Here is an 18,126-nt window from a genome sequence, read left to right as displayed (position 1 = left end):
TTATTGCCAAGTGGAACGTCTCAAAATTAGGGCTCATGAGTTAACAGTAGAACATTTTATGAAAGACTTCACAAAAATCTATACAAAGGGAATCACATCACCATAACACCTTTACAAAAAACAGTTCCAAAATTGGCATTGTTTCTTGGTCAATTTATTTTTTTTAATTGTTAAACAGGCTTAAAGCTTACAAAGCTTGATAATTTAGTGAGATAAATGAAGAGAAAAGTTAAGGTTTTCTGGGTGGTATTGATCTATATTTTGCTGCCTACAATAGCACATTATTCAACAGTTTTGCACTTACCTTTCCATCTACCAGAAAATATCACCACAATGGACAGAATAAACTGTGTTAAGAGCTGAGCGTGAAGTATTTGATTAATGCCTTTGGTTTACTTTACCCTAGTGGCAAGCTGAGGTGAAATGGTGTGCTCAATCCCACTAATGTAGCATTTATGTAATTGTTAGCTTCCCACCAATGGAACTTTGCTGTTAGCAATCAACCACCAATGTCAAAGAGGTGAGGCTGCTGCCTCTAATGCTGTGACGATCACCATTTGGCCAAATTCAAATTACTACAGATCTCGGAAATCTGAAACAAAGGCAGAAAATGGTGGAAACACTAAGCAGGTCATATCACAGTGTCGCAGAATTGTTACAGTGCAAAAGGAGGCCAATTGGCCCATTGTGTCTGCACCAGTCATGTAGAATGTCCTGCAGAGCACTTAGCTGGAGAACATGAGATAGTTGAAATGCAGAACTGATTTACACTTGAGGCAAAAGGAGACAAAATGTGAGAAATCTAAGAAATAGAAGGCATAGAGGGGGATATTCTAATCCGCAAAAGGATGGGTTTGGTTCAGGTGGGATGTTGAAACAACAAAAATATGAAACAGCAATCCAAATCTCCTCAAACCCTCCCACTTACTGTTTAAACAGAGGTGGTGGGCAACCAATCTACTTGCAGGAGGTGGGTTGGTTATTTATATATTTTAATAGGCTGTATGCCATCATTTTAACAGTTATCCTATTTGTAACCACAGCTGACAGGATTTCACAAGCCTCAGGACACCTGCCAGGTGAATGGAGGTGAAAAGGGCGGAATCCATGAGGTGAATGCTTTTACAGCACTGCCTATAGACTAGAAGGAGCAGGAGTGTTCTTTCCAGGCCCATAGGCTACTAGGTAAACAACTCCGTCCCTGAGTTCTATCTGCTCCTCACCACTGCGATCGGGTCCCCGACCACTATTTGTCTCTCAACAACCATCCACCGCCCCCGACCAGCATTTGCCGCTTCCCCTAGATCAGAACACCTCCCTCCAATTGGACAAACCTTGTGATCAGACCATCCTCCACCCAGCGATCAGGTCTATGATGTTTCCCTCCCCATCTCCCACCGCTGCCACTGCAACCACCCTCTCCAATAGACCTTTTAAACAGGCCTTTCAAAAAGTTCCCAAATCTAGATCGTGGTTCAGGATTCCTGTAAGGGGCTGTGAACCACATGTCCTCGAGAAGCTGGTCCGGCTCCACAAAATATTATGGGGTCCGATAAGTTGACAGACCCTGCAGTGCAACCAATCAGGTCGGAACTGCAGGCTGTGGCCTAGCTATGCACAACCTTGTCCTTGGTCAGCTAAAATTGCTGGAGCCAGGAATGGGGATGGGAATTCCAGAACCCGATCCTGCCTGCCCTTTTTAAAGACCCCTGGCGTCAGCTCAACTTAGTGGAAATATAGTCCTTCTTTTATGTTAGCTTCTAATCTAGTTTTAACTCTCACTTTTAACTTCTCCAATTCCCTTAATTAGACTTCCTTCATATTTTCTGCATTCAACCTGGCTCTCTACTGCGTTATAAACCTTATGTTCTTTTAACTTAATCACTATGGTGGCAATTTCCCTGAAAGATTTAAGTGTTACGAGCTCCAAGATGGCCAAGTAGCGTCTTGGGCTGAAATGCCTGATTAGCATTTAGGGTAAGTCACCATCTTGGTAACAGTTAGAAAGAAATAGAAGTGCAGATATGTGGGCAAATTTCAGAGAAGTGTAAAAATACTTGGGTAGTAATAGCGGGGGATTTCAACTTCCCCAACATTAACTGGATTAGTCATAGTGCGATAGGTTTAGAGGGAGCAGAATTCTTGAAATGATTCCAGGAGAGCTTTTTAAGCCAGTGTGTAGAAAGTCCTACAAGAGGGGGAGGCGATCTTGGACTTAATTTTAGGGAATTAAGCCGGGCAAGTGGCAGAGGTATCAGTGTGGGAGCATTTTGCAAGTAGTGATCATAATTCTGTTAGATTCAAGATTGTTATGGAAAAGGACAAGGATGGGCCAGAAATCAGAGTTCTAAATTGGGGGATGGCCGATTTTAATAAGATCAGATATGATTTGGCCAGAGTGGACTGAGAGCAGCTACTTTTAGGTAAATCTGCGTCAGAGCAGTGGGACCCATTCAAGAAGGAAATAGGGAGAGTACAGGGCCAATATATTCTAGTAAAGACAAAGGCTGGGATCATCAAATCCAGGGAACCCTGGATGTTGAGAGAAATACAGGATTGGAAAAAGAGAAAAAGGGATGCTTATGGCAGAGACCAAGGGCTCAGAACAGCAGAAGCCCTAGAGGAGTATAGAATATGTAGGAGTGGGGGGGGGGGGGGGGGGGGGGGGGGGGGGGGGTGGTGTTGGGGTGGGGGGGGGGGGTGGGGAGACTTAAAATGGAAATTAGGAGAACAAAAAGGGGGCATGAGAAAACATTGGCAGGTAAAATAAAGGAAAATCCAAAGTTATTTTACAAGTACATTAAGAGTAAGAGGATAACTAGGGAAAGGGTAGGGCCCATTAAGGACCATAGTGGTAATTTGTGTGTGGAGCTGGAAGACGTAGGTAGAGTTCTAAATGAATACTTTGTGTCGGTGTTCACAAGTAAGAGGGACGACCATGGGTATCAAAATCCGGCAGAAGGACTGTGATATAATTAAAGAAATTAGCATAGAAAGGGAGGAGGTTCTAAGTGGTCTGGCAGGCTTAAAAGTAGATAAATCTTCAGGCCCAGATGAAATGTATCCCATGCTGTTGAGTGAGGCAAGGGAGGAGATAGCAGGGGCACTGGCAATAATTTTCAATATCTCTCTGGCCACAGGAGAGGGGCCAGAGGACTGGAGGACAGCCAGTGTGGTACCGTTATTCAAGAAGAGAGGAAGGGATAAACCAGAGAAGTACAGGCCAGTCAGTCTAACCTCAGTGGTGGTGAAACTATTGGAAGCAATTCTGAGGGACAGAATGAATCCTTACTTGGAGAGGCAGAGATAATCAAGGATAGTCAGTATGGCTTTGTTAAGGGGAGGTCATGTCTGACCAATTTGATTGAATTTTTCGAAGAGGTGACCAGGTGTGTAGATGAGAGCAATGCAGTTGAAGTAGTCTACTTGGCCTTCAGCAAGGCTTTTGATAAGGCCCCGCATGGGAAACTGATGAGGAAGGTAAGAGCCCATCGGATCCAATGTAATTTGGCAAATTGGATCCAAAATTGGATGAGTGGCAGGAAGCAGAGGATGATGGTCAAGGGGTGTTTTTGTGATTGGATACCTGTGTCCAGTGGGGTTCCACAGGGATCGGTGTTGGGTCCCTTGCTGTTTGTGGTAAATGATTTCGGCTTGAATGTAGGAGGGTTGATCAGTAAGTTCGCGGATGACACGAAAATTGGTGGGATGCTAAATATTGAGAAGGATAGCTTTAGATTACAGGAGGATATAGATGGGCTGGTCAGATGGGCTGAACAGTGGCAAATAGAATTTAATCCGGATAAGTGTGAGGTGATGTACTTGGGCAGGACAAACAAGGCACGGGAATACACGATGAATGGTAGGACCCTGGGAAGTACCGAGGATCAGAGGGACATTGAGGTAGCGGATCAGGTAGATAAGGTGGTTAAGAAAGTATATAGGATACTTGCCTTTATTAGTCGATGCATAGAATATAAGAGCAGAGAGATTATGCTGGAACTGCATAAAATGATGGTTAGGCCACAGCTAGAGTATTGAGTGCAGTTCTGGGATCCGTATTATAGGAAGGAAGTGATTGCACTAGAGACGGTGCAAAGGGGATTCACCAGGATGCTGCCTGGGCTGGAAAGTTTTAGTTATGAGGAGAGATTGGATAGACTGGGGTTATTTTACCTGGAGCAGAGGAGATTGAGGGGGAACATGATTGAGGTGTATAAAATTATGAGGGGCATAGAGATGGTGGACAGGAAGGAACTTTTCCCTTTAGTGGAGGGATCAAAAACCAGGTGGCATAGGTTTAAGGTAAGGGGCAGAAAGTTTAGAGGGAATGTGAAGAAGAATTTTTCACCCAGAGGGTGGTGGAAATCTGGAACTCATTGCCTGAAAGAGTGGTAGAGGCAGAAACCCTCTTAACATTTAAGAAGCATTTGGATGTGCAAAGAACAAAGAACAAAGAAAAGTACAGCACAGGAACAGGCCCTTTGGCCCTCCAAGCCTGTGCTGGTCACATTGCCTATCAAACTAAAATATTTTGCACTTCCGGGGTCCATATCCCTTTATTCCCATCCTATTAATGTATTTGTCAAGCTGCCTCTTAAACACCACTATCGTACCTGCTTCCACCACCTCCTCTGGCAGCTAATTCCAGACACTCTCTACCCTCTGCGTAAAAAACTTGCCTCGCACATCTCCTCTAAAGTTTTCCCCTCTCATCTTAAATCTATGTTCCCTAGTAATTGACTCTTCCACCCTGGGATAAAGCTTCTGACTATCTACTCTGTCCATGCCACTCATAATTTTGTAAACTTCTATCAAGTCGCCCCTCAATCTCCGTCACTCTAGTGAGAACAATCAGAGTTTCTCCAACCTCTCCTCATTGCTAATAACCTCCAGACCAGGCAGCATCCTGATAAACCTCCTCTGCACCCTCTCCAATGCCTCCATATCCTTCTGGTAATGTGGCGACCAGAATTGCAAGCAATATTCCAAGTGTGGCCTAACCAAGGTTCTATACAGCTGCAGCATGACTTCCCAGCTTTTATACTCAATAGCCCTGCCAATGAAGGCAAGTATGCCATATGCCTTCCTGACTACCTTATCCACCTGCGTTGCCACTTTCAGTGACCTTTAGATCTGTTTACCCAGATTCCTCTGCCCGTCGATGCATTTAAGGGTTCTGCCATTTACTGTATAATTCCTACCCGTATTAGACCTTCCAAAATGCATTACCTCGCATTTGTCCAGATTAAGCTCCATCTGCCATTTCTCCACCCAAGTCTCCAACTGATCTATATCCCGTTGTATCCTTTGACAATCCTCTTCACTATCTGCAACTCCTCCAATCTTAGTGTCATCTGCAAACTTACTAATTAGCCCAGTTACATTTTCCTCTTAATCATTTATGTATACTACAAACAGCAATGGTCCCAGCACTGATCCCTGTGGAACACCACTAGTCACAGCTCTCCATTCAGAAAAGCACCCTTCCACTGCTACACTCTGCCTTATATGACCAAGCCAATTCTATATCCACCTTGCCAGCTCACCTCTGATCCCATGCGACATTACCTTCCGTACTAGACTGCCATGAGGGACCTTGTCAAAGGCCTCACTGAAATCCATGTAGATAACATCCACTGCCCTTCCATCGTCGATCATCTTTGTCACTTCCTCGAAAAACTCTATCAAGTTAGTGAGACACGACCTCCCCTTCACAAAACCATGCTGCATCTCACTAATACGCCGATTTGCTTCCAAATGGTAGTAAGTCCTGTCACGAAGAATCTTCTCCAATAATTTCCCTACCACTGACGTAAGGCTCACTGGCCTGTAATTTCCTGGATTATCCCTGCTACCCTTCTTAAACAATGCACTTGCGATGCCATGACATATAAAGACCGATGCAGACTCGATGGGCTGAAGGGCCCTTTTCTGTGCTGTAGGCCTCCTTGAATCTATGGCTGTATGACTCTATAAATGAGTTGAAGATTGCTCTAGGGATTGATACTCGAAGGATTGTTAAGAAGTTGATTGTCACTTAAATTTCCTGATGGTGCTCATTAAAGATTAAAAAGGTTGCATGGCATTTTGGTTGCTAGGACTTGAGCTAACACCCTGTCCTATCAGTGTTATGGTCACATCATATTCCCATAAAGCTTATTGGGAAAAGGACACTGTATCTAGTCTAGAGAATCTCTTACAGGTGGAGACAGACATGTCTGAACATGTCTCTGAGAAGTTACTTAAAATTCAAATGGCCTTCCCAGGTGCTAATTGACTGTCCCTCACCATTTCCATGGAAGAGACTTACAATGACAATGGTTGCCAGAGTAGCTGGTCTCATGAAGATGGAATTTCAAATAAATACATTTCAGGAGGCTAATCATAGCTGGAATATTAACAGGATGTCATTCATTCCCCATTTTGTGTCAGCTACATCTGCTGTCAATCCATTGTATGGACAATGGAATACATCAATACACTAGTCACATGACTGAAACAGACCTGAAGATAATCAATACCTTATTAATCCACAAGGGATGTCCAGCAGGTCAGTCTGAGATACGAAGACTAGAGGGATGCCATCTCTCGCCCAGCACAAGGGAGGACCCTGCTTTAAAAGTCACTTTAAGCAGAGGATTGTGGCTTTATCGTTTATCTGCGAGATTATATTTCTTCACTACAGAGGTTTGACCAGAACTTCAATGGAAAAGCCAGAAACTTCCGACTTCCTTTGTAGAATCCTCCAGACCTGCAACATTTTAAACGCTACCTTCAGGACTGTGTAAAGAAGTAGCCTGTCTCCGTTCTTTTACCCTCCATGTAATTTAAGCATATGTTGCATCTTTAGGCACTTTTCTTGTGTCTGTGTACATCCATGTGCTTGAGAAGTGGATGTTTGTTGCATTTACTTTTCAGGCATTGTGACAAATAAACAATTATCTATTCTTTTGATTTAAACTTACAAAAAAGTCTGCTTTGTGTCTGTTCCTTAAAGTCACAGCACTTATGAGGCTAAAACATTCCTTCTCAAAAATACATCTTGTTGCAGGTAGCCAAGAATTAAGGAAAGCGGAAAATTATCCCACATCTCTCCCTGTTCGTAACACCAGTGACCAGTTGGTTGGGAGTGAGTATGTCTTTGCAAAGGATTTCAAGCGCTAGTTAAAGATATATCACCATTTATTATCCATTAGGTACTGTAAGTTTGAAGAGGATGTTTGAAACACATGAAAAGTTTCTGGGTCATTTAGCCATAACTGTATTAACATGTATTCCTGAAATTTTCTCAGGACTTCATCTGTACTGCTCTACTTATTGAATCATCAAGAGGGAAAGGGACTGTTTGGCCATTGGCATCTTGTTCAGAGTTCCCATTGTTCAGCAGGGGGAAGACCACCATTCCCTCCGTTCGCTCCGGGACACCCTGGTCCAATCTTCCATCACCCCCTACACCTCAAACCCTTCCCACAGCACCTTCCCATGCAATCGCAGAAGGTGCAACACCTGCCTCCTTACTTCCCCCCTCCTCACCGTCCAAGGGCCAAAAAGAAATAGGTGGGAAAAGAAAAATATATATTAAAAAAAATATTAAAAATATATAAATTATTAGAAAAAGTTGGATCAGGAATGGGGTGGGGATGTAGGAGAGAGTTCATGATCTGAAGTTGTTGAGCTCCATGTTCATACCCATCCATGATTGCCCCTGAGAACTGAGTGGCTTGCTAGGCATTTAAGAGTCAACCACATTGCTGTGGGGATGGGTCTGGAGTCACATGTTGGCCAGACCAGGTAAGGACTGCAGATTTCAGTGAACCAGATGGGTTTTTACGATACAAAAACAAAAACTCAGCAGGTCTGACAGCATCTGCGGAGAGGAATACAGTTAACATTTCGAGTCCGTATGACTCTTCATCAGAAATAAAGAAAAATAGAAATGAGATGAAGTATGAGCTGGTTGAGGGGGTTGGGACAGGTAGAGCTGGATAGAGGGCCAGTGATAGGTGGAGGCAAAGAAGAGATGGCCAAACATGTCATAGACAAAAGGACAAAGGGGTGTTGACGGTGGTGATATTGGCTAAGAAATGTGCTAATGATGACATTAAGGGTAGAAAGCAGGATGAGCAAGTGACAGATAGCCTTAGTGGGGGTGGGGTAGGGGGAAGGGATCAAAATGGGCTAAAAGGTGGAGATAAAACAATGAATGGAAATACATTTAAAAATAATAGAAATAGGTGAGAAAAGAAAAATATATATTAAAAAAAATATTAAAAATATATAAATTATTGGAAAAAGGTGGATCAGGAAGGGGGTGGGGATGGAGGAGAGAGTTCATGATCTGAATTTGTTGAACTCCATGTTAAGTCCGGAAGGCTGCAAAGTGCCTAATTGGAAGATGAGATGCTGTACCTCCAATTTGCGTTGAGCTTCACTGGAACATTGCAGCAGGCCAAGGACGGACATGTGGGCATGAGAGCAGGGTGGTGTGTTGAAATGGCAAGGGACAGGGAGGTCTGGGTCATGCTAGCGGACAGACTGAAGGTGTTCTGCAAAGCGGTCACCCAGTCTGCTTTTGGTCTCTCCAATGTAGAGGAAACCGTATTGGGAGCAGTGAATGCAGTAGACTAAATTGAGGGAAGTTCTGGTCAAACCTCTGTAGTGAAGAAATATAATCTCGTAGATAAACGATAAAGCCACAATCCTCTGCCTAAAGCGCTGCTTCACTTGAAAGGAGTGTTTGGGCCCTTGGACGGTGAGGAGGGGGGAAGTAAGGGGGCAGGTGTTGCACCTTCTGCGATTGCATGGGAAGGTGCTGTGGGAAGGGTTTGAGGTGTAGGGGGTGATGGAGGAGTGGACCAGGGTGTCCCGGAAGGAACGATCCCTACAGAATGTCGACAGGGGCAGGTGAAGGGAAGATGTGTTTGGTGGCGGCATCATGCTGAAGTTGGCGGAAATGGTGGAGGATAATCCTTTGAATGCGGAGGCTGGTGGGGTGATAAGTGAGCACAAGGGGGTTCTGGGAGGGGGAGGAAGGTGTGAGGGCGGATGCGCAGGAGATGGGCGGGACACGGTTGAGGGTCCTGTCAACCACTGTGGGTGGAAAATATCGGTTAAGGAAGAAGGAAGACATTTCAGAGGAACTGTTTTAGAAATTGGCATCATTGGAACAGATGCAACGGAGGCGAAGGAACTGAGAGAATGGGATGGAGTCCTTAAAGGAAGCAGGGTGTGAAGAGCTGTAGCTGAGGTAGCTGTAGGAGTGGGTGGACTTTTAATGAATATTGGTGGACAGTCTATCACCATAAATTGAGACTGAGAGGGCAAGGAAGGGAAGGGAATTGTCATTGATGGACCATGTGAAAATGATGGAGGGGTGGAAATTGGAACAAAATTAATAAATTTTTCCAGGTCCACACGAGACCGTGAAGCAGAACTGAAGTAATCATCAATGTACTGGAGAAAGAGTTGTGGGAGGGGTCCTGAGTAGGACTGGAACAAGGAATGCTCCACATACCCCATAAAGAGACAGGCATAACTGGGGCCCATGTGGGTATCCATAGCCACACCTTTTATTTGGAGGAAGTGAGACAAGTTTAAGGGGAAATTGTTCAGTGAGAGAACAAGTTCAGCCAGATGGAGAAGAGTTCTGGTGGATGGGGATTGTTCGGGCCTCTGTTCGAGGAAGAAGTGGAGAGCCCTCAGACCATCCCGGTGAGGGATGGAGGTGTAGAGGGATTGGACGTCTATGGTGAAGAGGAGGCGGTTGGGGCCAGGGAACTGGAAATTGTTGATATGATGTAGGGCGTCAGAGGAATCACAGGTGTAGATGGGAAGAGACTGGACGAGGGGAGAGAGAATGGAGTCAAGATAGCAAGAAATGAGTTCCATAAGGTAGGAACAGGCCGACACAATCGGTCTCCTGAGACAGTCCTGTTTGTGGATTTTGGGTAGGAGGTAGAAGCGGGCTGTCCGAGGTTGGGAGACTATGAGGTTGGAAGCTGTGGAGGAAAGACCTCCAGAGGAGATAAGGTCAGTGACAGTCCTGGAAACAATGATGTTCAGTGGTGGGGTCACAGTCCAGGGGAGGTAGGAGGAAGTGTCTGCGAGTTGATGCTCAGTCTGTGAGATAGAGGTCGGTGTGCCAGACAACAACAGCACCACCCTTGACAGCAGGTTTGATGACAATGTCAGGGTTGGACCTGAGAGAACGGAGTGCGGCAAGTTCAGAAAGAGACAGGTTAGAGTGGGTGAGAGCAGCAGAGAAATTGAGACGACTGATGTCACGCCGACAGTTCTCAATGAAAAAATCAAGAGCACGTAAGAATCCAGAGGGAGGGGTCCAGCTGGAGGGAGAATATTGGAGGCGGGTGAAAGGATCCGTTGAACGGGGAGAGGACTCCTGCCCAAAGAAGTGAGCCCGGAGATGAAAGTGGCATAAGAAGAGTTCAACATCATGCTGAACACAAAATTCATTGAGGTGAGGGTGTAAGGGTATGAAACTGAGTCCTTTGCTGAGCACTGAATGTTCAGCATTGGAGAGGGGAAGGTCAAAGGGTATGGTGAATGCACGGCCGGGGCTGGGATTGGAAGATGCGCTGGGGTCAGAGGGACAGCCAGGGGTGGAGGGTCCTGGAGCTGTGTTGGTGTCGATGAGTTGTTGGAGCTTGCATTCCTTTGCAACTGAAAGAAAGACAAAGATTCTTATTGAGGTGTCGGATGAGATGAAGAATAAAATGAAACTGGGGGCATGGGCAGCTTAGAAATAGGGTGCATCGGTGCTGCTGGAGGGAGAAGTCGAATATGTTCATATGGCGGTGCATGGCACTGAGTGTGGATCTCAGGATGCGATGAGAACAGCAGTCCAAGGGGCATTGTATGTCCCAGAGATAGCAATAATCTTGGGTGGGTTCGAAACATGAGGGATGGAACTTCAGTTGAAATCCACGTGGGGTAAGTCGGAGACGGAGACAGTCACTGAGGAAGGAAAAAAGGCTGTGAAAGCGAGTTTTAGTAAACACCTTGTCAAACAGCAGGAGAGAAATGGAAAGCAATGAAGGTAAACAGAGCAAAAGAGACAAGCAGAAATCCTGTCGGAGAGAAGAGCAGTACTTCTTCAAGTTAGACATTCCTTGAAGAGAAGTGGCGGTCAATTAAACACTAAGATAAAAGCAAAATACTGCGGATGCTGGAAATCTGAAACAAAAACAAAAATAGCTGGAAAAACTCAGCAGGTCTGACAGCATCTGCGGAGAGGAATACAGTTAACGTTTCGAGTCCATATGACTCTTCATCAGAACTAAGAAAAATAGGAATGAGATGAAATATAAGCTGGTTGAGGGTGCTAGGACAGGTAGAGCTGGGTTTCTACGACAATGGTTTCATGGTCATTGTCAGCTTTTAAATTCCAGATTTATTGAATTCAGATTTCACCATCTGCCACGGTGAGGTTGGGTCCCCAGAGCATTACCCTGGGTCTCTGGATTGCTAGCCAAGTGACAATACCACTACACCACCACAACACCATCTCCTCCAATGAGGCCAGGTACCATCTGCTGCAGGAGGGTAGGGCAGGAGGGTAAGATCAATTCCTTGGTATTGTGTACAAGAATGTCACTACTTTTGTTTACTAATTAACATTGAAAATGAATAGGACAACTTGCCTGGCTCTGTCGATTGTTTAATATAGATAAAAAAATCTTGTAAAATAAAAATACCAGGCAACACAAACAAAATCAAATTTGTTACAATAAGAAAACAAGCCATAGTTATATTAAGGAAAGAATAGTAACACCTTACAGCACTTAACAGGCCATTTGGCCTATTGTACTTGTGCAGACTCTTTGAAAGATATATTCAATTAGTCCCAATCCCTCACTCTTTTTCCACAGCCCTACATTTTTCCCTTTTCAATTGTTTATCCAATTCTTCTTGGTAGCATTAAATGTGCTTCCATAATCATTTTAGGTCGTACATTCCAGATCATGAAAAAAAAATTCTCCTCATCTCAAATCGGTTCCCGTTGGAGGAAGGATTGAAAACCAGAGGACATTGATTTAAGATGATTGGCAAAAGAAGCTTTGCTGACATGAGGATAAATATTTTTACTTAGCAAGTGGTTAGTGCCTGGAATGCACTGCTTGAGACTGCAGTGGAGGCAGATTCAATTGAGGCCTTCCAAAGGTAATTGGATAATTATCTGCAGAGAGAAAAATTGCAGGGTTACAGGGAAAAGACGGGTGAAAGGAACTTGGTGAGATGTTCTTCCAGAGGGCTGGCATTGGACACGATGAGCTAAATGGTCCCCTTCTGTGCTGTAACCATTCTATGATTCCATGACCAGGTTGTATAAATGTGTTTCCTCTCGTTACCGACCCATCAACTAGTGGAAACAATTTCTCCTTATTTACTCTGTTACATCTCATAATTTTGAATTGAATTCAAATAATTAAATAAATAAGAATTAAATAATTCAAACAATAAATAATTTAAATAAATACATATTTATACAAATTTAAATAAATGACCTTCTCCAGTTCTATAACATTCACTGATTCTGTGAATGGCTCTGACAAATTTCTCCTCAACCTTCATGTGTTAGGAAGAAAAATGCCAGCTTCACTTGGCCAGAATTTTATCAAAGGGCAGGGATGAAAGTAGAATCACCCCATGTGGGTGGACACTAGGACCCTGGGCAACATCTTACTGGTGATGGCCAGTTGGGACTGCATGGGTGGCCATTGCTGCTGGCAAGCCACCCTGGGCCACGAAATGACCACAAAGAAGGGCGGACCCCCAGGAACCTGCTGGGAGACCACCTGGGTTTAATTTGCTGTCTCACCACACAGGAGCAACTGCTCCCGTGCCACAGGTGGGAAATGGCCGTTAATTGGCTACTTAATTGTTTTAATTAGCCACCCGTCTCCAGTTAGCGGACGGTTGTGTCGCTGAAGTTCCCGCCATTTGTAATATCCGCTGGCGGTAGCAGATATCAGCCTCCCCTTCCGCTGCCTTCCGCCGCCATTTTATGAGGCCTCCCATCTTGCAGCCCTGCCTTCAGAGGGCTGGTAAATTCTAGCCCCTTGCCTCTCACAAAACTGATACTCCTCATCGGTGGTATAATTCTGATAAATCTCCGCATTGTCTCCAAGGCCTTGACATCCTTCCTAAATTGTGGCCCCCAGAATTGAACACAGTACTCCAGGAAGCCTAAACAACCATCACATTGGGTGGGTTATTTAGATATTTAGGAGGTTTAAGGATTGAGATTTCTGCAGGCTGCATTGTGGATGTGACAACATGGCATGGGCTGAATCCTCAATGCATCCATAGTGCAAGCAATTCTCGTTCGTAGTGGAATTCTTCAATCCAGAGAATCATTTTGATTTTAATTTTATTTGCTTCTATGTTTGATATACCAAGGAGACAGCATTAATAACATTGGCTTTCTCCTGCCAGATTTGCTGTGCATTGGCTCTGTTTGGAAGATTTTTCTCCACCTGCAACAATTGCTGATATCCTTAAGACTACAACTTTCAATAGGATCTCCAAGCTCTCTCCACAGAAAGGGGCAGTACTCAGAGCTGGCCATGTTGCCCATTAACTCAACTGCCAATAAAATTTCAGTCTTATTTCAAGAATGCCTTAGCTGGCTTAAAAGCTGTTGCAATCTTTATTTGGAGCTTCCAAAGGTAATCTCTATGCATGAGTGAAATGTGCGGTTTTATTTTAAGTAATGCACAAGATCTAACCCAGTAGAATTGCTCAGCATGCATGTCCATGTGAGCGCCAGAAGATGAGTCATTGCGGAACCTGCCTGAGGAACTGGCCCTTTTAATTCAGTTCTGCAACTTTAGTGGGAAAAAAAACTGGCAAAACGTCACAGGGGCAGCTTTATGCCCTCCCTCGTGGCATTTTTGGAGGCAGGAAAGGTGGTGTGCGCGTTGCCACCATGTTCATGCAATGCTTGTTCCAGTTTTCCACCATCCTGTGATCTTCCCTTTCTGTTGTTCTCCGGCGAAACATTGAGTTCAAGGCAGTGGCATTTAACAAGGCCAAGAGCCTCGAGCCAATCCATAAACTCGTCATAGATAAAATCCATGACTATGACACTAAGAGCAAAAAAGCGGGTGGTCCTGTTGATGCTGGCCCAGAATACCAGACAAATATGGATGCGGAGATTGCCAAACTGCAACAGCTCCATGGGGTAGGGGGCCTCACCAAATTCCCAGGTTTTAAATATGAGGAACCAAAATTTGATGAAATCAGCAAGTGATTAGGGTCTTCAGAGAGGAAGGGACTGTCTGTTCTTCGTTCATGTTTTCTGGGACTGTAAAGTTGTAACTTAATAAATACCCCACCACCTTTCCTCAACTGCCATGGTCAGGCTTCCTGCCCAACCGTCAATCGAGGCCCTTCAGCATGCAATCAATGACCATGTAGGGGTCTCATCCCACTGCCAGTAGTATTAACTCAGTGGTGGCCAGCCCTGTCGCCACTCAAGGAGCACAAAAAGTGGGTTCCTTGTCATCTCCTGGGGTGGGGGTGGGGGTGGGGTCCCTCCTTCCAAAGTACTCAATGCCTGATCGAGGAGCCTGGCATTAGGAAGGGGGAGATTAGCTGAGAGCCACAACCCCTGCCCTTGCTGCCAACCCACCACCCTCTCCATGACCCCTACTCAGTGAAACCCCTCCTGCTTTAACTTACCACTGGCTCCCCGATCCTGGGCCTCCAGTGGGTGTTGTTCCCACAGCAGTCACTGCCTCCCTGGTGATGCTGGTGAGCAAATGTTTTGCTGGCCTCTGATTGGCAGGCAACTCTTGGTGGGCAGGCCTTACCACCCTGGGGTCCTTGACATTGGGCTAGGCCCACTGGTGGCCACGTAAGTGCCCAAGAGGCACTTAGTATTGGTGGGGTGAGGGGGCTTCCTGGAGGAGGCCACGCAGGTCTCTCACCAGCTCGCCAGCTGGCAGGCAAAACCCCTTATGTCTCCATAAAATCTGCCCCCCTCTCCCCACCATCTGTCAACTCTCTCAACTTACGCTGTACTCCCCAGTAATCAGTTGATTATTGCTTTTGCTCGAATGGATTATGAATTGTCGTGACCGACGCAGATTGTAAAGTGTAGTTATTTAAAAATCCTAGGGGGAAACATTAAACAACTGTCACAATCCATAATTTTAAGTGTTATGTTTGAGATGCGACTCTAAATTCAGGAATCAGGCCACTAGTTCTTGATGCTTTACATTAAACTAATTGAAACATTTTATTAGTGTACACAGGTTAAAATAAAACAAATTCCCAAACTAATCTCCATTAAGGCAACAGCAATCCATAGACTTAACCAGACACCAGGCAAAGCATTTTCACCTTACAAATTCAAAATGAGGTTCTTTGCACTTTGGATCCTGTGGAGCCAGTTGGAGGCTTGCAGCTGCCTTTTGATCTTACATTGCCTCTGCCTGCACACCCCAAAACTGCTGAAGTTATGCCTACTACCACTGATTGAATTCAAATTCCCATTGTCTCACCAGCCTCTTTGAACTTCACCTTTTAACAATGAAACCCCTTTCATAATACCAATTTTATTAGTATTATAAACATATTGCTTGGTATCTGCTAGATAGGGGTCAAATTTTCACCCCACTTCTTGAATGCTCTATTCAAAAATATGCAAATGCACACTATTTCTCTTCCATATGAAAACTAGTACCCATCAAAGCACCCAGAGTAGCTGGCTTTAATCCAATTAAGACACACCTGCCGACTAAACATCTATTTTAAAAGAGAAAATATTTTCCAAAATGTTACATACATTAATAGCTTCATGACAGACTATGATTAACTAACACAGAAAATTGCAACATAATGGTGATAAGAGCACTACTAAAAGTAAGTTTTCCATCAAAGTAAGTAAACATTGAATGATACTACAATTTCACTTACAGAGGGAAAAAAACAAATGCTTGGTCCAACTTTTATTTTTGTGACTACAGCCAGGTTATCTATAGAAATGGCCTTTTATCCCATGCATTGACAACCCCCAGTTCGCTCAGTGTTTACTTTTCTCCCCTTTACTTCCTCATATCCTGGTGACATCATTCGTAGGCACATAAAAACAAAAAACTGCGGATGCTGGAAATCCAAAAACAAAAACAGAATTACCTGGAAAAACTGAGCAGGTCTGGCAGCATCAGCAGAGAAGAAAAGAGTTGACGTTTTGAATCCTCATGACCCTTCAACAGAACTGGGTGAATCCAAGGAGAGGGGTGAAATATAAGCTGGTTTAAAGTGGGGGTTGGGTGGGGGGAGAGAAGTGGAGGGGGGTGGTGTGGTTGTAGGGACCAGCAAGCAGTGATAGGAGCAGATAATCAAAAGATGTCACAGACAAAAGAACAAAAGAACACAGACGTGTTGAAGTTGGTGATATTATCTAAACAAATGTGCTAATTAAGAATGGATAGTACGGCACTCAAGGTACAGCTCTAGTGGGGGTGGGGGGGCATAAAAGATTTAAAAATAATGGAAATAGGTGGGAAAAGAAAAATCTATGTAAATTATTGGAAAAAACAAAAGGAAGGGGAAGAAACGGAAAGGGGGTGGGGATGGAGGAGGGAGTTCAAGATCTAAAGTTGTTGAATTCAATATTCAGTCCGGAAGGCTGTAAAGTGCCTAGTCAGAAGATGAGATGCTGTTCCTCCAGTTTGCGTTAGGCTTCACTGGAACAATGCAGCAAGCCAAGGACAGACATGTGGGCAAGAGAGCAGGGTGGAGTGTTAAAATGGCAAGCGACAGGGAGGTTTGGGTCATTCTTGCGGACAGACCGCAGGTGTAGGCACATGTTCAGTTTCCCACATTTAGACTGATGACGCATGGTTCTTTCTTTTCACCACATCTGTCAACCCATTCACTGCCTCTGTGCTGTCATGTAGCTTGCCTGAAATCTATTCTTGGATGAACTGCAATGTTTTCCAGCTGAGCGCAAGTAAGACAAAAGCTATTATTTTCAGCCCTGTCACAAACCCCCGACACTCATCATTGACTCCATTTCCACCCTTGGCTATTTTCTCTGGATGATCATTTGTCATAAACTTGGGACTGAATTTTACAGCCGTGGATTGGGTGGGCCGCCAGCCCCCCCACCGTGTAAATGTAAAATAGGGGGTGATGACATCAGGCCGGCAATACGATGTCATCACACCAGTCTCAACAATAATGGAAGGCAAGTGAGTGCTGACATCGGAAGCCTGCTCGCCATTTGAAATTTTAACAAGCTAGTGCACTTGTTAAAAATCCACTTGTACACAATCTTTTGTTGCCCACTGCGTCTTTCGGGCATTGGATGAGGGAGTTTTGGGACCAGTTTACATCAGGTATGACGGGGCGACAGAAGAGGGGAAGTAAAAGCCATGGCTGGGCCCATGACTGCATGTAGCTAGAGATTCTGCTGGTGAAGGCAGTAGCAACTGTATGGTTTTTGACTTCATTTATTGACTTTTATAAGCCTGCAGTAGAAATAAACAGAAATTCAGAGAGCAGGGAGCCTTTAAATTTGTAGCCGTGACTGACTCCCTATTCCCTCTGTCACATGACATCCCAGTCTGGACTCCAAATTTGGTGCTGAGCCCCCCTTCGCACCACTAATTGGCCACCTTCCCACCAGGCGGCCACTAATTGGATATTCAACACTTGATTCCAACGCTGGGAGCGAGTAGAACACTCACTTTCTATTTCACCTCCCTTACTCTGCTGAAAAAAATGTTAAATCCAGTCACTGATGTCCTGTTTGACCCTGAGCTAAGACTCTGATCCAATATATTCTCCATCACAAAGACTACTTACTTCTACCTTGATAATGTTGCTTGATTCTGCCCCACCTCGGTCCATTCGCCACTGAAGCCCTCATTCCAGTAATTGTCACTTCCAGATTCAATGTCCACCTAGCTGGCCTTGTGTAGTAACTAAAGGTATAGTCTCTCCTCTTGTCTATCAGGGGTCACGTGATTGTTCTTGGAGGCCCCAAGCACAGGTAATCCAGGGGCTGAGGTTTCTTGTCGAGGACTTGGTTCAAGCATGCAGCATCTGAAACACTCTCTATAATAAAGTTAACTGTTTTGTGTTGAAACC

General features: G+C 44.6%; 1 pseudogene; it reads left to right on the top strand.

The window, feature by feature from the left end:
* The first annotated feature begins 13,951 nt into the window (after positions 1–13,951).
* LOC121288617 lies at positions 13,952–14,275 on the top strand (annotated as a pseudogene).
* Positions 14,276–18,126: the final 3,851 nt, after the last annotated feature.

Source organism: Carcharodon carcharias, chromosome 15 (genome assembly GCF_017639515.1).
Source record: "Carcharodon carcharias isolate sCarCar2 chromosome 15, sCarCar2.pri, whole genome shotgun sequence".
Lineage (NCBI taxonomy): Eukaryota > Metazoa > Chordata > Chondrichthyes > Lamniformes > Lamnidae > Carcharodon > Carcharodon carcharias.
The sequence above is the reverse complement of the archived record's forward strand: the minus strand, read 5'-3'. Positions and strand labels throughout refer to the sequence as shown.